Here is a 27,718-nt window from a genome sequence, read left to right as displayed (position 1 = left end):
GTGGTTGACGGTCAGGGGGATGGGTGTGAGATGGATGACAAGGGTCCAAAGGAACAGACATACAGGGATAAAATAAGTAAGTCACAGGGTGTAATGTGCAACGTGGTGATCAGAGTTACTAACACTGTAATGCAAACTTGGAAATTGCTAAGAGTAATCTTACAAGTTATCAAAAAGAAAAAAAAAAGGTTTTTGTAAAACAGGACAAAACAAAACTGCATTTAAAGAGATAATCCAGACACCTTTGCTCAGGGGTCTCAGAATGTTACACAGAACTGCAAACATCTGCACAGGAGGTTGCCCTCATGTTCCTCACATAGGTTAAAGGAAAGCACAGAACAAAGAATGCACAGAACAACATGCAAAGTGCTGGGCTCCTCTCTGCTCAGCACTGTCGCCCTGCCTCACACTTTGGGGTACAGGAAGAAGCAGGGAGTTGCTGGGGAATACTAAAGTTGAGGAAGGGTAGCAATGCTAAGTATATGGAAAGTGCCTTACCGGTTTCTAAATCCCTGGGCATGGTCCATTTCCTAGGTGTCTTTTAAGATCCTGCTTTTTGAGATCCAAAAAGTTGTTGCTGCTCTACTTAGGCTCAGTCAGCTGGGCAGCCAACTTCTTTACTTCACTGGTAACCTCTGAATCATCCTTGTCTCATGACCCTTATAATGGGGGAGAAGAGCACATAAAGTTGGTCTCATTTCTCTCTGTTGCGATGGTCCTTCAGCTGTTGATCTCAATCACTAACAAAGGCTGTTCCTAACTGTGCTCTTAATGGACTGCAAGTGAATCAAGAAATTAATAGTAATAAAATAGGTAGCGTTTATTCCTATGCATTAGGCAATGTTCTAAGCCATAAGGTCCAAAGAAAAGCATGGAGGCATGAGGGATTTGGATAAGCCCCAATAATGGAGAGCTTCAAAGCATGGGTTTAGGAGCTGCAGAGACAAGATTTTGAAATCTGGTTCCAAACAGTCTCTGTGTCTCTAAGACCCAGGGCCCTCTCAGGACCTTAGCAGACTGAGATAATCAAGCTGGTAAAGTGTATAGAATGCTGAAGCAGGGGCAGGCCCACAGCAACTCCTCAATTAACTAATGATGATACTCATGAGGATGACATTCACGATGGTGTTCACTTCCCCTGCAGGAGGCACCATGGTTTACATTTACTTTGGATGTACATTCCATTTACTAACTCACTAAATCCTTAAAACAAGGTTATGTACATACAACTTTCAGGTCCATCTCTCAGATGAGAAAACTGAGGAGACGACACCAATTGCCAAAGGTAGGGCAGCTAGAAGTGCAATAAGAGGAATGACAACTTGTACTATGAACCTGTCTATAACAACCTTCTTACTCTATTAAATCACACAAAGACCCTAAGGTTTTCTGTTCTTCCCACTTTACAGATGGAGAGCCTGAGGCTCAGACCCAGGGCGGAGGTCCCACTCTCCTCGGCTCCCCAATGGGAGGAAGCATCTCTTGGCACTCCACCTTGGGCTCACTTCCCCTCTCAGCCACTTCACTGGCTCTACTCCTCCCTCCACAGAGCACCTTTTTTCTGGGAGCTGTAGTCTACCAGGGTTCCAAGGACTCTGCTACACTGCTGTGGTTCCTAGGCTGTCAAAACTGCAGAGCTGCAGATATACTACCTTTCCCCAACCCTGCAACCCTCCTAGGCACCCCCACAAATACTGCTGCCCTCCTATCCCCACTCTTGCCCCACTGCAGCTGTCCCTTGCTGCCAACTCTGCATCCCTCCACCCAGCTGCTGCTGTTGCACTTCACTCCTCTGCCCAGTTGATGGGATGCTGCACACCCCCCTGTACTGCTGCCACCCAGCTGCTTGCCACCCCCCCAATGTTGGCTTCCCACCCATGATGCTGCCACACCCCTTGGCTGCTGCCTGTGTCTCCAAGTCCATCACAGCTACCTTGGTTGCCCTGCTGCCAGGATATGCTGCCCCACCCTGCTGCAGTCCTGCTGCCCTACCCCGCTGACCCACTGCTGCCGCCCAGCTGCACCCCACTCCCACACCACTGCCATCCCCCGCATCCCCCGTAGCTCCCCATGCCTGTGTTATGCCTGTGGTACCAAGACCTCAGCTGCTGCTGATGAGCTGCTGCCCTTTGACCCAGCTACTGCTGCATTCAGCTGACCCACTAGCTGCACAACCCATCTCCACCTCCAGGGCCACTGCTTCCTTGCTGTGGCCCTGTGCCCCTGCCCAGTCACCTTGCCTCTGGAGCCCACCTGCACCCCCCTGGTGCCCCTCTGCCTGTGTTTCCAAGTCCACCTCTCCTACCTTGGTCACCCTGCTGCCGCTGCCATTCCTTTGCTCCACCCTGCACCCCATAGCATGCAGTGCTGCTACTGCTCTGCTGCTTCTCCCCCACCCCACTGTACTGCTGTGCCCCACTGCCCCCTCATGCTGCAGTAGCTGTCCCACTGCCCTGCACACTGTGGCACACTGCACCCCCCCCATGCCACTACCCTCTGGCTGTGCCCCCCCCCACTGGTGCCAGGACGCTGCACCACCCCAGTCACCCAGCTGCCCACCCCCACAGACCGCTGCCTCTGATGCTGCTGCCTGTGGTACCAGGGCTTCTGCCACTACCCTGCTACTGCCACAGCTGCTCCTCTGGCCCCTCACCTCTGTAGCCCTGCTGCTGCCCTCTGCCCCATTGCTGCTGTTATACTCCACTGCCCCACTGCCCTTTGCCCTGCAGCAGTGGCCTGCTGGTCCTGCCCATCCCCCCTATCATGGACCCCTGCGACCTGACCACCACCAGGTGTTGTTGCTGCCCCACTGCCCCACTCCCTTGCCACTGGCTCCCCGCTGTGCACCCACCAGCTGCCGCGCTGCCCTGCTGGGCTCCCCCATTGCTATGCCCCAACTCTGTTGTCCCGCTGTCATGCCCCCCAGACTGCCCCCCTTACAGCCACGCCTCTGCCATGCCTCTGATGAGCTGCTGTACGCCCAGGAGCCCTCTGACGTCGCTGGGCGCCCTAGGCATAATCACTGTGAACCAGCACTGGGAGAATTGTCTGGGGCTATAGGCGCTGGCAGTGGGTGATCCCGGGGCCTCTCCACGGTGTTCCTACCTATGAGGTGGGAACCACTGCCGCCTACACTGCAGGCCCAGCTGTGGACTACTAAGGTTGTGGGGTGGGCTGTGCTGAGAGTCTGAAGGGCAGGGCAGGACCATGGCCAAGAGCTCTTCTCCACAGCCCCTCCAGACAGCAATAGGCCCTGATGGATCACTCAGGGTTCCACACAGATGCCAGGGCTCTCTGACACTACTGGCACCACACCTTGAGGTTATCACTGTCTGCCATCCTGTGGAGAAGTAATTATAGGGGGAGGTAACCATTAGCCCTGTGTGATCCTGGGGCCTCTCTGCAGAGCAGGTAAATATCTGGTAGAGCTGTTGTTGCCCCTCTGCCCCAACACTGCAGGGTCCCGGCTGCCAGGGCTACTTCAGCTGGTGGGTGGTTTGGGGACATGGAGGGGCGGAACACTGGCCAGAGCGCCTCTAGGCAGGCCCTTCAGTTGGTAGTTGGGCTCCAGTTGACATTCCCCACCCCCACATTTGCCCACAAATTCACAAAGCTATGGGTGTGTAGCCACTCTGGACACACGGGTGTTGAAGCAAAACCATCATCCCCCTCTGTGTTTTTTCTCTGAGACAGCTGTCCAGATCGAATTCTGCAAGGCCCAGCCTGATTCCATGAAGGATGAGGCTCTCTCCTGCATGATGGGGACCCTGTGCCTCAGCTCACTTTTCCATCAGGTTCGCTCACGAGTGTTTATAGACAAAGGGACTCAGCTCATTCTCACCTGGTGTTCTTGTAACAATTCTCTGGCATTTCAACAGGCACAGGTGAGGTTCATCAAGTGTGAGAGGACAGCAAGTAGACATCTGAATTCCTGGAAATCTGATGAATAGTCTCCTTGGGTCAGGTCTGATCCCCATTCCTGGAAACCAGATTAAAAAGTGTTCAGGTTAGATCCAGCTAACTGGTAATGACTCTCAAGGAATGGTGTTGCTTGCCATGGGGAAATACCAAAAATAAAGATGAATCCATCATGCTTTCTTTCACTGCAGCTCTGTATTTTCTAATGCAGAGAGGAAATTCTAGTGCTTAGTCTTTTTTGTTTCTTAAAAAAGTATACTAATTGTTGCTGATTAGCACTGTAACAATTCAAGATGTGAAATTACTCTGATGATCTGAACTTCTCTGGGAAAAAAAAAATTCTGAACTAGAAACAAACGATAATTTTTATACTTTATCTCCTAAAAGGAAGAGTTTACTATTAAAGGTGGAAGCATAAATTCAACAGATTATAGTTTCAGGAGTCAAAGATGAATTCAACATGATTGAATTAAGCTTAAATTAAACCTAATCAATTTTAATTGTCTTTAAAAAATTCCCCTGTAAGTTTGGAGACAGGATACATGGAGGCTACTAGCATAGAGATAAAGATAAAGTGTGTGTGTGTGTAATAATTCAGAGAGAGAGAGACACACACACATACACACACACACAGGGAGAGATTAAGATTTTATATGTGCTTCTGGACCAGTCAGCTAAGAAATGTAACTCTGGTCTGGAATCATCCAAACTTTTATTCACTGCTCCAATATTTCAGCTTGTCCAGGTAGTTTAATTGTGATCGAGGATGCTGTATATTTGAAACAAAAAGTATGGCAAGGCTGCTCTTCTCCCATTTTCTCATTTGTTTCATAGCATAAACCCAATCTGTCCATACTTACCAAGCATACATTTGTACTGGCATTAAATTAGTAGATATATTAGATAGAATTAAAGCAAATAAGGTTTTGTCTAAGGTCTTTTCTTATCCCTTATCAGGGTAGAAAAGTGACTTACTCTCTCTGTATTTCTTTTTTAAAAAAACTACAGAGACATATATCTACACACTTTGCAAGTCTTTCAGAATAAACTCATCTGTGCCATCTGTATGAACCACTGCTTATAACCTGTCACTATTGACTGTGAGCACAGCTTTTGCAGTCCCTGCCTGTGCCTCTGCTGGAAAGAAGCCTAAACCCCAAGGTGCTGCCCTGAATGCTGGGGACTTTCAGAGAGGTCAGACTTCAAAATGAAAATTGCACTCAAGAAGCTGGCTTCCCTTGACTGACAGGTCTGAGTTGACCATGTCAGCAGATCTGAGGAGAAGATTTGTGCACTGCCCAAAGAAGTGAAGGGAATTTTCTGAGAGGTGGGCAAGAACCTGCTCTACAAACTGTGCTCTGAATCACCAGAACACATGACTCATAGCCATGGTCTGGTACAATGGGCTACTGAGGAATACAGGGTGAGTGATGCCTCTAATGCCATTTGGAATCTTACAGATTTCTAAATCAGAGGGAAAGGTGAGCAAAAGGAAAAGGGCATTGAATTGAGTAGAGGAAGTGGAGGTAGTGAATTTTCAATAGAAATACCAAGGTGTACATGCATCCTTTCAATGCTCTTGACCAACATTGGCACTATAATCATAGCTACATTGAGCCTCTGACAAGGGAAATGTCCTTAGAAACATTGTCCAAATATGTGTAGTTGATGCCATTGCGGGTAGTTGTGGCTATTACTGGACCACTGGCTTCTGATGCAAGCTTGATGTCTTCACAGTCAAATTCTATAAAAATCCAAGTGTGATTTTCACAGGAAATGGATTATATTATGTACAGAGTATCCTCTAATCTCTATTATGTTTGCCACCTCTGATATTGCAAATCTTAGAATCAAATTAGATTCATGGGAGGAAATATGACCACTCCATGATAATTCAAAAATTAGGATTTTCCCAGCCACTGCCTTTTTCCATAGTAAGGGGACAAAATCTATAATATAATGTTCTGTATTGCTAAAGTTCATGGTTATTTTGCAGGAAAAACTTCTGAAGAGAAATGGCTCTTTATGGAACAAGACTCAGGAAATGCAAAATGATCTGAATCATGAAAATAGCAAAATCCTGTCATCTGAGATAAAAATGAAAATATTGGGTGCACCTTGACTGCACCACATTTGATACCTACAGCTACATCTGTTCAGTCATCTCTCACCAAAATGACTATGAGGAGAAATGCCCAACAGAAGAAAAATACAGAGGATGGACCTTCAGCAGCAGAGCTAAAGGCTATCAACATAGACAATATGTCGGAAAGAGAATTCAGGCTAACAATTATCCAGGCAATAGCTAGATTGGAGAAAGCCATGGATGACCAAATAGAATTGATTAAGGCCAAACTGAAAGCGACTAGACAGGATGTTCACAATGTTAGGGTGGACCTTAAAGCTACCAAGGAGGAGGTTCACAATGCTCTCAATGAGTTCCAATCTAATCTAAACTCTCTCAAAGCTAGGGTAACTGAGACAGAAGATAGAATTAGTAATCTGGAGGACAAACAGATAGAGAGAAAGGATCAGGAGGAAGCCTGGAACAAACAGCTTAGAAGTCACAAAAAACAGAATCAGGTAAATAAATGATGCCATGAAACATTCCAACATCAGAATTATTGGAATCCCTGAAGGGGAGGAGAAAGAAAGAAGTCGAGAAGGTATAGTGGAACAAGTTCTTCATGAAAATTTTCCCAATCTCGCGAATGGAACCAGTGTTCATGTACTAGAAGCTGAACAGTCTCCACCCAAGATTATACATTCCAAAAAATATTCACACACCTGATAGTCAAATTGAGGAATCATAATTGTAGGTATAATCTCTTGAAAGCCGATAGGAGAAAGAGGCTCTTTACTTACAGAAGAAAGCCCATCATAATACCATCAGGCCTGTCCGCAGAGACCTGGCAAGCCAGAAAAAGCTGGCAAGATATATTCAGGGCACTAAATGAGATGAACACGCAGCCAAGAATATGTTATCTAGCAAGAGTGACATTCAAAATGGATGGAGAGACAAAGAGTTTTCAAGACCGGCAAGGCTTAAAAGACCATGCAACCACCAAGCCAACACTGCAGGAAATATTAAGGCGGGTTCTATAAAAGAGGAAAAATCCTACGAATAGCATTGAACAGAAATATAGAGACAATCTGCAGAAAGAAAGACTTCAAAGGTAACACGATGCCAATAAAAACGTATCTATCAATAATCACTCTCAATGTAAATGGCCTAAATGCACCCACAAAATGGCACAGGGTTGCAGATTGGATAAACCGACAGGACCCATCCATATGTTGTCTACAAAAGACCCATTTTGAACCTAAAGAAACACCCATACTGAAAGTGAAGGGACAGAGAAGCATTTTTCATGCCAATGGGCCTCAAAAGAAGGCTGGGGTAGCGATTCTTAGATCAGTTAAATTAGATTTTAAAGTAAAGGTCATAGTCAGAGATACGGAAGGACACTACGTCATTCTTAAAGGGACTATCCACCAAGATGATCTAACAATTGTAAATATCTATGCCCCCAATATGGGAACAGCCAATTAGATAAGAAAACTGTTAATCAAGATAAATAATCATATTGATACAAATACATTAATAGTAGGAGATCTTAACATGCCTCTCTCAGAAATAGACAGATCATCGAAGCAGAAAATCAATAAAGAAACAAGAGCATTGAATGACACATTGGACCAGATGGACGTCATAGATATATACAGAACATTCCACCCTAAAACAACAGAATACTCATTCTTCTCAAGTGCACATGGAACCTTCTCAAGAATAGACCACTAACTGGGTAACAAGTCAGGACTCAACCGATACCAAAAGACTGAGATCATTCCCTGCATATTTTCAGATCACAATGCCTTGAAACTGGAGCTCAATCACAAGGAAAAGTTCAGAAGGAACTCAAACACCTGGAAGCTAAAGACCACCTTGCTTAAGAATGCTTGGACAACCAGGAGATAAAAGAAGAACTGAAACAATTCATGGAAACCAACGAGAATAAAGACACTTGGGTCCAAAACCTATGGGATACAGCAAAGGCAGTCCTAAGGGGGAAATACATAGCCATCCAAGCCTCTATCAAAAAAAAAAAAAAAAAAAAAATCTAGAACACAGCAGCTTTCTCTACATCTTAAAGAACAGGAGAATCCACAACAAATCAAACCAACTCCACACATAGAAAGGGAAATCAACAAGATCAGAGGTGAGATCAATGAGGTAGAAACCAAAGATACAGTAGAACATTACAATGGAACTAGAAGTTGTTTTTTTGAAAGAATCAATAAGATCGATAAGCCACTAGCCACACTAATCTAAAAGAAAGGAGAAAAAGCCCAAATTCATAAAATTATGAATGAAAAGGGAGAGATCACAACTAACACCAAGGAAGTAGAAACAATCATCAGAAGTTATTATCAACAGTTATATGCCAATAAGATTAGCAGCCTAGATGAAATGGATGCATTCCTGGGAAACTATAAACTCCCAAAATTAAGCCAGGAAGAAATCGACAACCTGAATAGACTGATATCTAGTAATGAGATTGAAGCAGTTATCAAAAACCTCCCAAAAAACAAGAGCCCAGGACCTGACGGATTCCCTGGGGAATTCTACCAAAATTTCAAAGAAGAAATAACACCAATTCTCCTGAAGCTTTTTCAAAAGATTGAAGCAGAAGGAAAACTTCCTGAGTCTTTCTATGAAGCTAGCATTACCCTGATCCCCAAACCAGGCAAAGAGCCTACAAAAAAGGAGAATTTCAGATCAATATCACTGATGAATATGGATGCTAAGATTCTCAAGAAGTTCTTAGCAAACAGGTTCCACAGCACATTAAAAAGATTATCCACCATGACCAGGTGGGATTCATCCATGAGCTACAAGGTTGGTTCAACATTCACAAATCAATCATTGTGATAGAACAAATTAATATAAGAAGAGGGAAGAACCACATGATCCTCTCAATTGATGTAGAAAATGCATTTGACAAAATCCAGCATCTGTTCCTGATTAAAACGCTTCAAAGTATAGGGATAGAGGAAACATTCCTGAACTTCATCAAATCTATCTATGAAAGACCCATAGCAAATATCATCCTCAATGGGGAAAAGCTTAGAACCTTCCCTTTGAGATCAGGAACACGACAAGGATGTCCAATCTCACTACACTTATTCAAAATAGTATTAGAAGTCCTAGCCACAGCAATCAGACAACAAAGAGAAATAAAAGGTATCCAAATTGGCAATGAAGAAGTCAAACTTTCTCTCATCACAGATGACATGATTCTTTATATGGAAAACCCAAAGACTCCACGCCCAAACTACTAGAACTCATACAGCAATTCAGCAACGTGGCAGGATACAAAGTCGATGTATAGAAATCACTGGCTTTCTTATACACTAAAAACTAAAATACAAAAAAGGAAATTAGAGAATTGATTCCATTTACTATAGCACCAAGAACCATAGGATACCTGGGAATAAACCTAAGCAAAGAGGTAAAGGATCTGTATTCAAGGAACTACAGAACAATCATGAAAGAAATTGAAGAAGACACAAAAAGATGGACGACCATTCCACTCTCTTGGATCGGAAGAATAAACATTGTTAAAATGTCTATACTGCCTAGAGCAATCTATACTTTTTTTATTTTTTTAATTTCTTATAAACATATATTTTTAGTCCCCAGGGGTACAGGTCTGTGAATCACCAGGTTTACACACTTCACAGCACTCACCAAGGACATACCCTCCCCAATGTCCATAATCCCACCCCATTCTCCAAAACCCCCTCCCCCCAGCAACCCTCAGTTTGTTTTGTGAGATTAAGAGTCCCTTATGGTTTGTCTCTCTCCCATTCCCATATTGTTTCATTTATTCTTCTCCTACCCACTTAAGCCCCCATGTTGCATCACCACTTCCTCATATCAGGGAGAGCATATGATAGTTGTCTTTCTCTGCTTGACTTATTTCACTAAGCATGATACGCTCTAGTTCAATCCATGTTGTCGCAAATGGCAAGACTTCATTTCTTTTGATGGCTGCATAGTATTCCATTGTGTATATATACCACATCTTCTTGATCCATTCATCTGTTGATGGACATCTAGGTTCTTTCCATAGTTTGGCTATTGTGGACATTGCTGCTATAAACATTCGGGTGCACGTGACCCTTTGGATCACTACGTTTGTATCTTTAGGGTAAATACCCAATAGTGCAATTGCTGGGTCATAGGGCAGTTCTATTTTCAACATTTTCAGGAAACTCCATGCTGTTTTGCAGAGTGGCTGCACCAGCTTGCATTCCCACCAACAGTGTAGGAGGGTTCCCCTTACTCCGCATCCTCACCAGCATCTGTCATTTCCTGACTTGTTGATTTTAGCCATTCTGACTGGTGTGAGGTGATATCTCATTGTGGTTTAGATTTGTATTTCCCTGGGGCCGAGTGATATGGAGTTATTTATTCTTTGGTTGTTGAGTTTGCTAAGTTCTTTATAGATTCTGGACACTAGTCCTTTATCTGATATGTCGTTTGCAAATATCTTCTCCCATTCTGTCAGTTGTCTTGATTTTGTTAACTGTTTCCTTTGCTGCACAAAAGCTTTTGATCTTGATGAAATCCCAAAAGTTCATTTTTGACCTTGCCTCTCTTGCATTTGGCGTTGTTCCTAGGAAGATGTTGCTGCGGCTGAGGTCAAAGATGTTGCTGCCTGTGTTCTCCTCAAGGATTTTGATGGATTCCTTTTGCACATTGAGGTCCTTCATCCATTTTGAGACTATTTTTGTGTGTGGTGTAAGGAAATGGTCCAATTTCATTTTTCTGCATGTGGCTGTCAAATTTCCCAGCACCATTTATTGAAGAGGCTGTCTTTTTTCCATTGGACATTTTTTCCTGCTTTGTCGAAGATTACTTGACCATAGAGTTGAGGGTCTATTTCTGGGCTCTCTATTCTGATCCATTGATCTATGTGTCTGTTTTTGTACCAGTATCATGCTGTCTTGATGATGACAGCTTTGTAATACAGCTTGAAGTCTGAATTGTCATGCCACCAACGTTGGCTTTCTTTTTCAATATCCCTTTGGCTATTCGAGGTCTTTTCTGGTTCCATATAAATTTTAGAATTATTTGTTCCATTTCTTTGAAAAAGATGGATGGTACTTTGATAGGAATTGCATTAAATGTGTAGATTGCTTTAGGTAGCATAGACATTTTCACAATATTTATTCTTCCAATCCAGGAGCATGGAACATTTTTCCATTTCTTTGTGTCTTCCTTAATTTCTTTCATGAGTACTTTATAGTTTTCTGAGTATAGATTCTGTGTCTCTTTGGTTAGGTTTATTCCTAGGTATCTTATGGTTTTGGATGCAATTGTAAATGGGATTGACTCCTTAATTTCTCTTTCTTCTGTCTTGCTGTTGGTGTAGAGAAATGCAACTGATTTCTGTGCATTGATTTTATATCCTGACACTTTACTGAATTCCTGTACAAGTTCTAGCAGTTTTGGAGTGGAGTCTTTTGAGTTTTCCACATATAGTATCATATCATCTGCGAAGAGTGATAATTTGACTTCTTCTTTGCCGATTTGGATGCCTTTAATTTCCTTTTGTTGTCTGATGGCTGAGGCTAGGACCTCTAGTGCTATGTTGAATAGCAGTGGTGATAATGGACATCCCTGCCATGTTCCTGACCTTAGCGGAAAAGCTTTCAGTTTTTCTCCATTGAGAATGATATTTGTGGTGGGTTTTTCACAGATGGCTTTGATGTGCCCTCTATCCCTACACTTTGAAGAGTTTTGATTAGGAAGGGATGTTGTACTTTGTCAAATGCTTTTTCAGCATCTATTGAGAGTATCATATGGTTCTTGTTCTTTCTTTTATTGATGTGTTGATCACATTGATTTGTGGATGTTGAACCATCCTTGCAGCCCTGGAATAAATCCCACTTGGTCGTGGTGAATAATCCTTTTAATGTACTGTTGAATCCTATTGGCTAGTATTTTGTTGAGTATTTTCGCATCTGTGTTCATCAAGGATATTGGTCTGTAGCTCTCTTTTTTGATGGGATCCTTGTCTGGTTTTGGGATCAAGGTGATGCTGGCCTCATAAAATGAGTTTGGAAGTTTTCCTTCCATTTCTATTTTTTGGAACATTTTCAGGAGAATAGGAATTAGTTCTTCTTTAAATGTTTGGTAGAATTCCCCCGGGAAGCCATCTGGCCCTGGGCTTTTGTTTGTTTGGAGATTTTTAATGACTGTTTCAGTCTCCTTACTGGTTATGGGTCTGTTCAGGCTTTCTATTTCTTCCTGGTTCAGTTGTGGTAGTATATGTTTCTAGGAATGCATCCATTTCTTCCAGATTGTCAAATTTATTGGCGTAGAGTTGCTCATAGTATGTTCTTATAATAGTTTGTATTTCTTTGGTGTTAGTTGTGATCTCTCCTCTTTCATTCATGATTTTATTTATTTGGGTCCTTTCTCTTTTCTTTTTGATAAGTCGAGCCAGGAGTTTATCAATTTTATTAATTCTTTCAAAGAACCAGCTCCTACTTTCGTTGATTTGTTCTATTGTTTTTTTGGTTTCTATTTCATTGATTTCTGCTCTGATCTTTATGATTTCTCTTCTCCTGCTGGGCTTAGGGTTTCTTTCTTGTTCTTTCTCCAGCTCCTTTAGGTGTAGGGTTAGGTTGTGTACCTGAGACCTTTCTTGTTTCTTGAGAAAGGCTTGTACCGCTATATATTTTCCTCTCAGGACTGCCTTTGTTGTGTCCCACAGATTTTGAACCGTTGTGTTTTCATTATCATTTGTTTCCATGATTTTTTTCAATTCTTCTTTAATTTCCCGGTTGACCCATTCATTCTTTAGAAGGATGCTGTTTAGTCTCCATGTATTTGGGTTCTTTCCAAACTTCCTTTTGTGGTTGAGTTCTAGCTTTAGAGCATTGTGGTCTGAAAATATGCAGGGAATGACCCCACTCTTTTGATACCGGTTGAGTCCCGATTTAGGACCAAGGATGTGATCTATTCTGGAGAATGTTCCATGTGCACTAGCGAAGAATGTGTATTCTGTTGCTTTGGGATGAAATGATCTGAATATATCTGTGACGTCCATTGGTCCAGTGTGTCGTTTAAGGCCTTTATTTCCTTGCTGATCTTTTGCTTGGATGACCTGTCCATTTCAGTGAGGGGAGTGTTAAAGTCCCCTACTATTATTGTATTATTGTTGATGTGTTTCTTTGATTTTGTTATTAATTGGTTTATATAGTTGGCTGCTCCCACGTTGGGGGCATAGATATTTAAAATTGTTAAATCTACTTGTTGGACAGACCCTTTGAGTATGATATGGTGTTCTTCCTCATCTCTTATTATAGTATTTGGCTTAAAATCTAATTGATCTGATATAAGGATTGCCACTCCTGCTTTCTTCTGATGTCCTTTAGCATGGTAAATTCTTTTCCACCCCCTCAATTTAAATGTAGAGGTGTCTTTGGGCTTAAAATGAGTTTCTTGGAGGCAATATATAGATGGGTTTTGGTTTTTTATCCATTCTGATACCCTGTGTCTTTTGACAGGGGCATTGAGCCCATTAACATTAAGAATAACTATTGAGAGATATGAATTTAGTGCCATTGTATTGCCTGTAAGGTGACTGTTACTGTATATGGTCTCTGTTCCTTTCTGATCTACCACTTGTAGGCTCTCTCTTTGCTTAGAGGAGCCCTTTCAATATTTCTGTAGAGCTGGTTTGGTGTTTGCAAATTCTTTCAGTTGTTGTTTGTCCTGGAAGCTTTTAATCTCTCCTTCTATTTTCAATGATAGCCTAGCTGGATATAGTATTCTTGGCTGCATGTTTTTCTCGTTTAGTGCTCTGAAAATATCATGCCAGCTCTATCTGGCCTGCCAGGTCTCTGTGGATAAGTCAGCTGCCAATCTAATATTTTTACCATTGTATGTTACAGACTTCTTTTCCCGGGCTGCTTTCAGGATTTTCTCTTTGTCATTGAGACTTGTAAATTTTACTATTAGGTGACGGGGTGTGGGCCTATTCTTATTGATTTTGAGGGGCGTTCTCTGTACCTCCTGAATTTTGATGCTCATTCCCTTTGTCATATTGGGGAATTCTCCCCAATAATTTTCTCCAGTATACATTCTGCTCCCCTCTCTCTTTCTTCTTCTTCTGGAATCCCAATTATTCTAATGTTGTTTCATCTTATGGTGTCACTGATCTCTCGAATTCTCCCCTCATGGTCCAGTAGCTGTTTGTCCCTCTTTTCTCAGCTTCCTTATTCTCTGTCATTTGATCTTCTATATCACTAATTCTTTCTTCTGCCTCATTTATCCTAGCAGTGAGAGCATCCATTTTTGATTGCACCTCATTAAGAGCTTTTTTGTTTTCAACTTGGTTAGATTTTAGTTTTTTTATTTCTCCAGAAAGCGCTTTTATATCTCTCGAGATGGTTTCTCTAATATCTTCCATGCCTTTTTGAGCCCGGCTAGAACCTTGAGAATTGTCATTCTGAACTCTAGATCTGACATATTACCGATGTCTGTATTGATTAGGTCCCTAGCCTTCGGTACTGCCTCTTGTTCTTTTTTTTGTGTGTTGAATTTTTCCGTCTTGTTATTTTGTCCAGATAAGAGTATATGAAGGGGCAAGTAAAATACTAAAAGGGTGGCAACAACCCCAGGAAAATATGCTTTCACCAAATTAGAAGAGATCCCAAATCGTGAGGGGGGAGAAAGGGGATAAAAAGAGGTTCAAAAAGGAAGAAAGAAAAAAAAAGAAAAAAGAAAAGAATTTTAATAAAAGAAAGAAAACAAATAAAGAAAAATATAAAAAAGAAAATATATATATATTAAACTAGTTAAAAAACGTTAAAAAAGAAAAAGTTAAAAGTTAAAAAAAAATTTACCAGTAGGCGAGAAAAAAAAAAAACAAAGAATAAAAAAGAAAAAAATTAAATTAACTGCAAGACTAATTAAAATCACAGGGGATAAAGCCATGAGTTCCGTGCTTTGCTTTCTCCTCCTCTGGAATTCTGCTGCTCTCCTTGGGATTGAAACCGCACTCCTTGATAGGTGAACTTGGTGTCGGGTGGATTTCTTGTTGATCTTCTGGGGGAGGGGCCTGTTGTAGTGATTCTCAAGTGTCTTTGCCCCAGGCGGAATTGCACCGCCCTTAGCAGGGGCCGGGGTGAGTAATCCGCTCGGGTTTGCTTTCAGGAGCTTTTGTTCCCTGAGTGCTTTCCGTAGAGTTCCAGAGGACTGGAATACAAATGGCGGCCTCCTGGTTTCTGGCGCGGAGGTGCCGAGAGCCCAGGGCCACACTCCTCAGTGCGCCCTCAGAGACCAGCGCCCAGTTACTCCCGTCTGCCTAACCTCCTGCCGCGCTCCGAGCTCACCTAGCCTTCGACCGGTTCAAGGTAACACCGAGCTGTGAGCTTACTGTTGGCTCTGTCTCTGTAGCCGGCTTTCCCGTTCCAATACCCGCAAGCTCTGCGACACTCAGACACCCCCCGATCCTTCTATGACCCTGCGGGACCTGAGGCCACGCTGACCCCGTGTGGGGTTCGCCCCGGTTTAGCCTCTGGAGCGATGTCCCTCAGCGGAACAGACTTTTAAAAGTCCTGACTTTGTGCTCCGTTGCTCCGCTGCTTGCCTGGAGCCGGCCCCTCCCCCCAGGGTCTATCTTCCCATCGCTTTGGATTCACTTCTCCGCCGGTCCTACCTTTCAGAAAGTGGTTGTTTTTCTGTTTCCAGAATTGCTGTTCTTCTTCTCTTCGATCTGCCGATGGATTTTCAGGTGTTTGCAATCTTTAGAGAAGCTATCTAGCTGATCTCGGCTAGCTGAAGTAGTCTCAGCCTGCTACTTCTCCACCATCTTTACTCCTCCTCCCGAGCAATCTATACTTTTAATGCCATTCCAATCAAAATTTCACCAGTATTTTTCAAAGTGCTGGAGCAAATAATCCAAAACTTTGTATGGAATCAGAAGAGACCCTGAATCACTAATGAAATGTTGAAAAACCAAAATAAAACAAGGGGCATCACACTACCTGATTTCAGGATTTTCTACAAAGCTGTGATCACCAAGACAGCATGGTACTGCCATAAGAACAGACACATAGACCAGTGGAACAGAGTAGAGAGCCCAGGTATGGACCCTCAATTCTATGGGCAAATAATCTTCAACAAAATGTGAAAAAATATACAGTGGAAAAAAGACAGTCTCTTCAATAAAAGGTGCTGGGAAAATTGGACAACTACATGTAGATGAATGAAATTCGACCGTTCTATTACACTGTATACAAAGATACATTCAAAATGGTTAAAAGACCTCAACGTGAGACAGCAATCCATCAGAATCCTAGAGGAGAATGTAGGCAGTAATCTCTTTGATATCAGCCACAGCAACTTCTTTCAAGATATGTATCCAAAGGCAAAGGAAACAAAAACCAAAATGAACTTTTGGGACTTCATCAAAATCAAAAGCTTCTGCTAAGCAAAGGAAACAGTCAAGAAAACAAAGAGGCAATGGGAGAAGATATTTGCAAATGATATCCAGGATCTATAAAGAACTCCTGAAACTCAACACACACAAACAGACAAGCATATCAAAAAATGGACAGAAGATATGAACAGACACTTCTCCAATGAAGACATACAAATGGATATCAGACACATGAAAAAATTTTCATCATTACTAGCCATCAGGGAGATTCAAATGAAAACCACATTGAGATATCACCTTACACCAGTTAGAATGGCTAAAATTAGCAAGACGAGACACAACATGTGTTGAAGGGGATGTGGAGAAAGGGGAACCCTCTTACACTGTTGGTGGGAATGCAAAATGTTGCAGCTTCTTTGGAGAACAGTGTGGAGATTCCTCAAAAAAATTAAATATAGAACTTCCCTATGACCCTGCCATTGCACTCCTGGGTATTTACCCCAAAGATACAGATGTCATGAAAAGAAGGGCCATCTGTACCTCAAAGTTTATAGTAGCAATGGCCACAGTCAATTCCACGGTCTGTGGAAAGATCCAAGATGCCCTTCAAAGGATGAATGGATAAGGAAGATGTGGTCCATATACACTATGGAGTATCATGCCTCCATCAGGAAGGAAGAATACCTAACTTTTGTAGCAACATGGACGGGACTGGAAGAGATTATGCTGAGTGAAATAAGCCAAGCAGAGAGAGTCAATTATCATATGGTTTCACTTATTTGTGGAGCATAACAAATAGCATGGAGGACATGGGGAGTTAGAGAGGAGAAGGGAATTGGGGGAAATTGGAAGGGGATGTGAACCATGAGAGACTATGGACTCTCAAAAACAATATGAGGGTTTTGAAGGGTTCGGGGCTGGTTGGTTGTGGTACCAGGTGGTGGGTATTAGAGAGAGTATGGATTGCATGGAGCACTGGGTGTGGTGCAAAAATAAGGAATACTGTTACACTGAAAATAATAAAAAATAAATCTAAAAATAAATAAATAAATAAGAATCGAAATATTATTTATTTATTTATTGGGAGATTGACATAATGCTGCTTGTGACTTTCAGCTAAAATCAAGTTACCAATTAAAGGATTTTTCTTAATCCAGGAAAAAGTAGTTTTTTCAAATGATATATCAATAATCACAAATATATAGGCCAATAAAAATTTGTGCAAATAATGCTAGCATATGGAAATAACTAACTCTAGTCCAACCTTGAAGGTTTTGATGAACCTTCTTAGACACTGGGTTTAAGAAACCATCACAATAAATCTGAATAAAAGAGAGGAGGACAATAGGGTAGCACCTGGAGGAAAACTAGATAACTTAATTTAAACATCTATAAAATATGGTATACACATAAATATTTTTAAATATATTAAAATCAGGGAAAAAAACACAAGAGAAACTAGAGGTTCCAGTTAGAAAGGAAATAACTTCTGGAATATCTAGGAAGAGATCCTGGGACCTTAGAGGACTTGATTCAAACAGGGAAGGAGTCTAAGAATCTATAGGAAGGTTGGACAGAAAGTACCAGGAGATATTCAAGACACATGGAGATGTGAGGCGTAAAGTTAGTCAAATACTTTCTTGATGACACTAAGTAAAGAGTACTCTCTGTTGAGTATGAGGATATGTAATCCTTTGTATCTATTATCTCTTCAGGACTATGTGGCCTTAAGGAAGGTGATGATCAAAGTGCCAAAACAGAAGATGCATCTATTTCTCCAAGAAGAGGAACAACTCCATCTGGGGACAATGGAGAAATAAGCAAAGGGGATTGTCCAACAACTTAAGGAAAGTGAACTCAGAATGACCCAACAGAAAGAATGACTGAAAGAAATTTACAGAGGGCTAACTAATATATGCCACAAGCCTAATGTGGGGCTGCTCCAGGTAAGAAAGGAGGGTCCATCCACAGAGGAAGGAATCCTTTTTTTTGGGAAATTTTGCCATGGCATGGAAATGTTACCCACATACACCATTACTCTCAACTGAGAGATAATGTTTGTTTCCATTTATTTCCTCATATCCTGGTAATCCTTGAGAGACTTTTACCCTCTTAATATCTCACCCAAGACAAAATTATTTGCTGTGTAATCAGGACAACTAACCATATGAGAAATTTATCCAAAAGCAGCAAAAAACCCTATAACCAGAAGAGGGTTAAATTTGTTGGGGTAGTTCCCAATTTTTGTAACTTTAATCCATTGTCACTCTCTCTTTTTCACACCCACCCTCCCACCCTCAGCCCCAGAAATAACTTGTTGAAGATACTAAGTTTTTGCCTTTTCCTTAGGCAAGAATTGTAGAATTTGGTAAACAATCTCAGTGCATGCTATATATACTTTTTAAATATCTAAAGTCACTGTTTTGCTTTAGATGTAAACAGATCACTTCTTGGGGAGAAGACTGAGTCCTGAGTGACAGTGGAAACCTGAATCATAATACATCATTACACAGTCCCTTTCTGACCTCCTTGCTTCCTTAATACATCCTGAGGGAGCCTGACATGCCTTAGTGTCATTTCTATTATGAAGGTAGCCTCTATTCCTTTGAGGAGAATAAGAGAAAAAAGTACATTACTGAAACAAACAAGAATACTAGAGAAGATGCAAAGTAACAGACCTTTTATGGTTAACATTTTTTTATTTCCTTGCAGGACTAGGAAATGTACTGCAAAGGTGAGTTTGCACTAACAATTTCTGATTGCTGAGGAAGTCTCTTGGTCTTGTTGATAATGTGGATGTACATGTTTTGCATTCTTAACATCATCCCTGTGGCTACTATTTTGTTTTATTTATTGATTTTGAAGAGAAAGATTGGGAGAGGGGCAGAGGGAAAGAGAGAATCTTAACTGGACTCCCTCCTGAACATGGAGCCTGACATAGGGCTGTATCCCAGGACCCTGAGCCAAAATCAAGAGTCTAATACTTAACCAACTGTGTCACCCAGACTCCATTACTTTCTATTTGTTTTAAAAGAAGGCTGAAGGCTTTCATCTCCTCGGTCTCAGAAGTTCTCTTCTTATGTGGCTGAATTCAAATATATTTAAAAACCGTGTGACATTCTGGGCTTTGTTCCACACACTCCCTCCCAATCCTCTCCAGCCTCACAATAAACCTTACAAAAGGAATATTTTTAACTTGTCACAGAAGATTCTCCACTCAAGAGCCTTAGATGTGAACAAGACAGGAAAGAGGACGATTTCCTAAGAATGGGACAGGACCTCAGAGGGAGTGGTTTCCTGGTGCCCCTGGGGTGAGGGGAAGTCAGACCCTCAAGACCAGGCTTCTAGGCTAGAATTAGCATCTCTTGTTAGACGGGGAAGAGCAAAGATTTCTGATTCATTGGGATTTCCCCTTTTAGACACTAAATATATCATTAGTTACTACTTGAACACTGAAATCCCAAGCAATTTGCCTGAACATTCTGCTCTCTGTAAGACCCCCAGCATCTTTGCTTTACCTGAGGTGGGGCAGAGGGAGGAAATGATCCTCACTAATTTTATAAATGGAATAATATTTGAGAAGAATGGTGAAGTTGGGATTCGATATAATTTAAACTTAGAAAAAAGGTAAGGCAACACCTCTTACATCCCCAAGAGTGTAGAATATAAATACCCAATTAACCAAAGTGGGAGAATTTTGATGAAAACTCTTTGATTAAAAACTGCTACTTTTATAACAGTTGTGTGATTGACCTTTGGCCCAGAAGTATAAGTGACATCATCCTTTACAGGCCTGAATTGGCACAAATGCAGAAGTCTCAGCCTGTGAATCCAGACCTCACTTCACAGAGCATCACAGGAATCCTAGATATAATGAATGAGTTCAGAGGTAAGAGTCAGCCCTTTAGTAATCAGTCATCAATCACTTTAGTGGTTCTTAGGAAGGAGACTTCTTTCCTTTTAATTTTTTTTTTTCTGACATGAAGGTAGTATAAATTTTCCAAAATCATTATCCCTTTTCTCTCTGGAAAGTCATAGTACAATGATCAAGACTAAATTTTGCAACTTATACTTTCCTTATAATGCAAAGCAAAATACATATTATTGTGACATGCGACACGCCGAGCAGAGAAGAGCAATCATCAGGTTGATCATGTGGTTTACGAAGATAATTTTTAGTTTTCAGAGTTGCGAACACTATATATGTTTATACAGTTTACTCCACTCTTAAAAGTTTAAGTATGGCAGTTGCAGTTTTTTAATTTATTCTATCATTATTTTATCATTCACTGTACAAAGAATATTTATGATTTAAAAACTCAGAAAGGAAGATGGCGGAGAAGTAGCAAGCTGAGACTGCTTCAGCTAGCCAGAGATCAGCTAGATACCTTATCTAAAGATTGCAAACACCTGAAAATCCATCGGCAGATCGAAGAGAAGAAAAACAGCAATTCTGGAAACAGAAAAACAACCACTTTCTGAAAGGTGTATTCTTTTTTTAAAAATTCTTTTCTTTTCTTTTTTTTTTCTTTTTTTCTTTTTTTTTTCTTTCTTCCTTTTTGAACCTCTTTTTATCCGCTTTCTCCCCACTCACGATTTTGGATCTCTTCTAATTTGGTTAAAGCATATTTTCCTGGGGTTGTTGCCACCCTTTTAGTATTTTACTTGCCCCTTCATTTAGTCTTATCTGGACAAAATGACAAGACGTAAAAATTCAACACACAAAAAAGAACAAGAGGCAGTACCGAAGGCTAGGGACCTAATCAATACAGGCATCGGTAATATGTCAGATCTAGAGTTCAGAATGACAATTCTCAAGGATCTAGCCGGGCTCGAAAAAGGCATGGAAGATATTAGAGAAACCCTCTCGAGAGATATAAAAGCCCTTTCTGGAGAAATAAAAGAACTAAAATCTAACCAAGGTGAAATCAAAAAAGCTATTAATGAGGTGCAATCAAAAATGGAGGCTCTAACTGCTAGGATAAATGAGGCAGAAGAAAGAATTAGTGATATAGAAGACCAAATGACAGAGAATAAAGAAGCTGAGCAAAAGAGGGACAAACAGCTACTGGACCATGAGGGAAGAATTGGAGAGATAAGTGACACCATAAGACGAAACAACATTAGAATAATTGGGATTCCAGAAGAAGAAGAAAGTGAGAGGGGAGCAGAAGGTATCCTGGAGAGAATTATTGGGGAGAATTTCCCCAATATGGCAAAGGGAACGAGCATCAAAATTCAGGAGGTTCAGAGAATGCCCCTCAAAATCAATAAGAATAGGCCCACACCCCGTCACCTAATAGTAAAATTTACAAGTCTCAGTGACAAAGAGAAAATCCTGAAAGCAGCCCGGGAAAAGAGAAGTCTGTAACATACAATGGTAAAAATATTAGATTGGCAGCTGACTTATCCACAGAGACCTGGCAGGCCAGAAAGAGCTGGCATGATATTTTCAGAGCACTAAACGAGAAAAAAGTGCAGCCAAGAATACTATATCCAGCTAGGCTATCATTGAAAATAGAAGGAGAGATTAAAAGCTTCCAGGACAAACAACAACTGAAAGAATTTGCAAATACCAAACCAGCTCTACAGGAAATATTGAAAGGGGTCCTCTAAGCAAAGAGAGAGCCTACAAGTGGCAGGTCAGAAAGGAACAGAGACCATATACAGTAACAGTCACCTTACAGGCAATACAATGGCACTAAATTCATATCTCTCAATAGTTACCCTGAATGTGAATGGGCTAAATGCCCCTGTCAAAAGACACAGGGTATCAGAATGGATAAAAAAACAAAACCCATCTATATGTTGCCTCCAAGAAACTCATTTTAAGCCCGAAGACACCTCCAGATTTAAAGTGAGGGGGTGGAAAAGAATTTACCATGCTAATGGACATCAGAAGAAAGCAGGAGTGGCAATCCTTATATCAGATCAATTAGATTTTAAGCCAAAGACTATAATAAGAGATGAGGAAGGACACTATATCATACTCAAAGGGTCTGTCCAACAAGAAGATTTAACAATTTTAAATATCTATGCCCCCAATGTGGGAGCAGCCAACTATATAAACCAATTAATAACAAAATCAAAGAAACACATCAACAATAATACAATAATAGTAGGGGACTTTAATACTCCCCTCACTGAAATGGATAGGTCATCCAAGCAAAAGATCAGCAAGGAAATAAAGGCCTTAAACGACATACTGGACCAGATGGACATCACAGATACATTCAGAATATTTCATCCCAAAGCAGCAGAATACACATTCTTCTCTAGTGCACAATGAACATTCTCCAGAATAGATCACATCCTCGGTCCTAAATCAGGACTCAACCGGTATCAAAAGATTGGGATCATTCCCTGCATATTTTCAGACCACAATGCTCTAAAGCTAGAACTCAACCACAAAAGGAAGTTTGGAAAGAACCCAAATACATGGAGACTAAACAGCATCCTTCTAAAGAATGAATGGGTCAACCGGGAAATTAAAGAAGAATTGAAAAAAATCATGGAAACAAATGATAATGAAAACACAACGGTTCAAAATCTGTGGGAGACAACAAAGGCAGTCCTGAGAGGAAAATATATAGCGGTACAAGCCTTTCTCAAGAAACAAGAAAGGTCTCAGGTACACAACCTAACCCTACACCTAAAGGAGCTGGAGAAAGAACAAGAAAGAAACCCTAAGCCCAGCAGGAGAAGAGAAATCATAAAGATCAGAGCAGAAATCAATGAAATAGAAACCAAAAAAACAATAGAACAAATCAACGAAACTAGGAGCTGGTTCTTTGAAAGAATTAATAAAATTGATAAACCCCTGGCGCGACTTATCAAAAAGAAAAGAGAAAGGACCCAAATAAATAAAATCATGAATGAAAGAGGAGAGATCACAACTAACACCAAAGAAATACAAACTATTATAAGAACATACTATGAGCAACTCTACGCCAATAAATTTGACAATCTGGAAGAAATGGATGCATTCCTAGAAACATATACTACCACAACTGAACCAGGAAGAAATAGAAAGCCTGAACAGACCCATAACCAGTAAAGAGACTGAAACAGTCATTAAAAATCTCCAAACAAACAAAAGCCCAGGGTCAGACGGCTTCCAGGGGGAATTCTACCAAACATTTAAAGAAGAACTAATTCCTATTCTCCTGAAACTGTTCCAAAAAATAGAAATGGAAGGAAAACTTCCAAACTCATTTTATGAGGCCAGCATCACCTTGATCCCAAAACCAGACAAGGATCCCACCAAAAAAGAGAGCTATAGACCGATATCCTTGATGAACACAGATGCGAAAATACTCAACAAAATACTAGCCAATAGGATTCAACAGTACATTAAAAGGATTATTCACCACGACCAAGTGGGATTCATTCCAGAGTTGCAAGGTTGGTTCAACATCCGCAAATCAGTCAATGTGATACAACACATCAATAAAAGAAAGAACAAGAACCATATGATACTCTCAATAGATGCTGAAAAAGCATTTGACAAAGTACAACATCCCTTCCTGATCAAAACTCTTCAAAGTGTAGGGATAGAGGGCACATACCTCAATATCATCAAAGCCATCTATGAAAAACCCACCACAAATATCATTCTCAATGGAGAAAAACTGAAAGCTTTTCCGCTAAGGTCAGGAACACGGCAGGGATGTCCATTATCACCACTGCTATTCAACATCGAACTAGAGGTCCTAGCCTCAGCAATCAGACAACAAAAGGAAATTAAAGGCATCCAAATCGGCAAAGAAGAAGTCAAATTATCACTCCTCGCAGATGATATGATACTATATGTGGAAAACCCAAAAGACTCCACTCCAAAACTGCTAGAACTTGTACAGGAATTCAGTAAAGTGTCAGGATATAAAATCAATGCACAGAAATCAGTTGCATTTCTGTACACCAACAGCAAGACAGAAGAAAGAGATATTAAGGAGTCAATCCCATTTACAATTGCACCCAAAACCATAAGATACCTAGGAATAAACCTAACCAAAGAGACACAGAATCTATACTCAGAAAACTATAAGGTACTCATGAAAGAAATTGAGGAAGACACAAAGAAATGGAAAAATGTTCCATGCTCCTGGATTGGAAGAATAAATATTGTGAAAATGTCTATGCTACCTAAAGCAATCTACACATTTAATGCAATTCCTATCAAAGTACCATCCATCTTTTTCAAAGAAATGGAACAAATAATGCTAAAATTTATATGGAACCAGAAAAGACCTCGAATAGCCAAAGGGATATTGAAAAAGAAAGCCAACGTTGGTGGCATCACAATTCCGGACTTCAAGCTCTATTACAAAGCTGTCATCATCAAGACAGCATGGTACTGGCACAAAAACAGACACATAGATCAATGGAACAGAATAGAGAGCCCAGAAATAGACCCTCAAATCTATGGTCAACTAATCTTCGACAAAGCAGGAAAGAATGTCCAATGGAAAAAAGACAGCCTTTTCAATAAATGGTGCTGGGAAAATTGGACAGCCACATGCAGAAAAATGAAATTGGACCATTCCCTTACCCCACACACAAAAATAGACTCAAAATGGATGAAGGACCTCAATGTACGAAAGGAATCCATCAAAATCCTTGAGGAGAACACGGGCAGCAACCTCTTCGACCTCTGCCGCAGCAACATCTTCCAAGGAAGAATGCAAAAGGCAAGGGAAGCAAGGGAAAAAATGAACTACTGGGATTTCATCAAGATCAAAAGCTTTTGCACAGCAAAGGAAACAGTTAACAAAATCAAAGACAACTGACAGAATGGGAGAAGATATTTGCAAACGACATATCAGATAAAGGACTAGTGTCCAGAATCTATAAAGAACTTAGCACACTCAACACCCAAAGAACAAATAATCCAATCAAGAAATGGGCAGAGGACATGAACAGACATTTCTGCAAAGAAGATATCCAGATGGCCAACAGACACATGAAAAAGTGCTCCATATCACTCGGCATCAGGGAAATACAAATCAAAACCACAATGCGATATCACCTCACACCAGTCAGAATGGCTAAAATCAACAAGTCAGGAAATGACAGATGCTGGCGAGGATGCGGAGAAAGGGGAACCCTCCTATACTGTTGGTGGGAATGCAAGCTGGTGCAGCCACTCTGCAAAACAGCATGGAGGTTCCTCAAAATGTTGAAAATAGAACTGCCCTATGACCCAGCAATTGCACTATTGGGTATTTACCCTAAAGATAGAAATGTAGTGATCCAAAGGGGCACATGCACCCGAATGTTTATAGCAGCAATGTCCACAATAGCCAAACTATGGAAAGAACCTAGATGTCCATCAACAGATGAATGGATCAAGAAGATGTGGTATATATACACAATGGAATACTATGCAGCCATCAAAAGAAATGAAATCTTGCCATTTGCAACAACGTGGATGGAACTAGAGCGTATCATGCTTAGCGAAATAAGTCAAGCAGAGAAAGACAACTATCATATGATCTCCCTGATATGAGGAAGTGGTGATACAACATGGAGGCTTAAGTGGGTAGAAGAAGAATAAATGAAATAAGATGGGATTGGGAGGGAGACAAACCATAAGCGACTCTTAATCTCACAAAACAAACTGAGGGTTGCCGGGGGGAGGGGGTTAGGGAGAATGGGGTGGGATTATGGACATTGGGGAGGGTATGTGATTTGGTGAGTGCTGTGAAGTGTGTAAACCTGGTGATTCACAGACCTGTACCCCTGGGGATAAAAATATATGTTTATCAAAAATAAAAAATTAAAAAATAAATAAATAAAAAAATAAAAAGCTGAAAAAAAAATAAAAACTCAGAAAGTTTTGACAGAGAAAAAACAAAATTGTAATTGAATAATTTTAATGTTATTAGATCAATCTCAAAACCACTGAAAGACAAGGGACATGTATGTGAATAGGGCTAAATCCTAGTATACCTACAGTAGAGAGCATGTCTAGAGAGCAGAGAGCTGAAATTGATATTCAACTGAATCAAGGGTCTGAACTAATAATGTAAAACCAGAACATTCTTTTCAAAAGATTCTAAACTATGCATATGTGGATTTCTATAAAATTTTTGACATTTAAAAAATGTAATGGCTATCAGTTATATCCCAGTAAACACCCAATATTAGCTAAGTGCTGTCTATTGATTAAATAGTAATAAAGAAAAACAACACAAGAAAAGTTTTCTAAAGAAAAAAAATAGGTGTGTCCTAAAATAAAATATCCAGATTAACATTAAATGACTGCTTCCCAGCTCATGATATGTTTGGATGTTTTTCCTTTTTCTGTATGATTGAAGGGTTTCTGTGTGCTACAGAGGTAGTGGCAACTCTAGGTCTTCATAGATAAGCCAGTCTGAATTTTCTTTATTCTTTTTGTTTTGTATTGATTCTGAGGAGGGGAAATGAAGAGTGTAGCTGGTGGGTAGAGAACCCTATGCCTCAGGGCATGGAAATCCCATTGGCGGACGTTATTTTTACCTCTCTCTAAGGCAGCTAATATTCTGAGTCAGGAAGCCACCGGTAGCTACAGGAGCCTTTCTATGGATGCTGGAAATGGGACCCTTGGAGTCACAACAACAAGGTATATCCAGAGAGTACAAGGGTGCCAAGAGCTTTGCAGCCCAGGGACCTCAGGTCTTTACCTCCAGTAGGCATTACTGGGAGATGGATATCACATGCTTCCCAAATTGGATTCTTGGAATCTGTAAAGATTCCTTGACCAGGGATCCTGATGGCATTATTCATTCTGCAGAAGCATTTCTTCTGTTTTCTTTGAAGATGAACAATACTTATGGCCTCTCTACCAACTCCCCACCCCTAACTTAGTATGTAAAAAGGTCTCTTTATCAGATTGGAGTTTTTATTCTGGATTATGGCAATGGAACTGTGAAATTCTATGATGTTTGCAAATGTTTCCTCATATATAGTGTCCCTCCTCTCTCTTTCACTTTCCCTCTGAAGCCTTTCTATTGCTTTGGTGCCTCCTGAAAAATCAAGTTTCATAAGCATTTATTTGCTCAGTTCCCATGTCTGAGGGAAGTCCTGTTCTGAAAACTTTTCATGTGAGGAAACAGGATAATAGTGTTCTTAAGCACATTATGACTTAGGGGAACAGAACTATTGTATGTTTATAAAATGGTATATCCATGTTGGGTATATCAATTTCTTTAATAAGTTTTCTTTTGGGACACCTGGGTGGCTCAGTTGGTTAAGCAGCTGCCTTCGGCTCAGGTTCATGATCCCAGCGTCCTGGGATCGAGTCCCGCATTGGGCTCCTTGCTAGGCAGGGAGCCTGCTTCTCCCTCTGCCTCTGC

At 40.9% G+C, this 27,718-nt stretch overlaps 1 pseudogene; it reads left to right on the top strand.

Annotated features, from left to right (window-relative positions):
- The first annotated feature begins 2,483 nt into the window (after window positions 1-2,483).
- Window positions 2,484-27,392, top strand: LOC101683383 (annotated as a pseudogene).
- The last annotated feature ends 326 nt before the right edge of the window (window positions 27,393-27,718 follow it).

The sequence above is a fragment of the Mustela putorius genome, unplaced genomic scaffold (assembly GCF_011764305.1).
Source record: "Mustela putorius furo isolate JIRA1106 unplaced genomic scaffold, ASM1176430v1.1 tig00003858_pilon_pilon_pilon, whole genome shotgun sequence".
Lineage (NCBI taxonomy): Eukaryota > Metazoa > Chordata > Mammalia > Carnivora > Mustelidae > Mustela > Mustela putorius.
The sequence above is the reverse complement of the archived record's forward strand: the minus strand, read 5'-3'. Positions and strand labels throughout refer to the sequence as shown.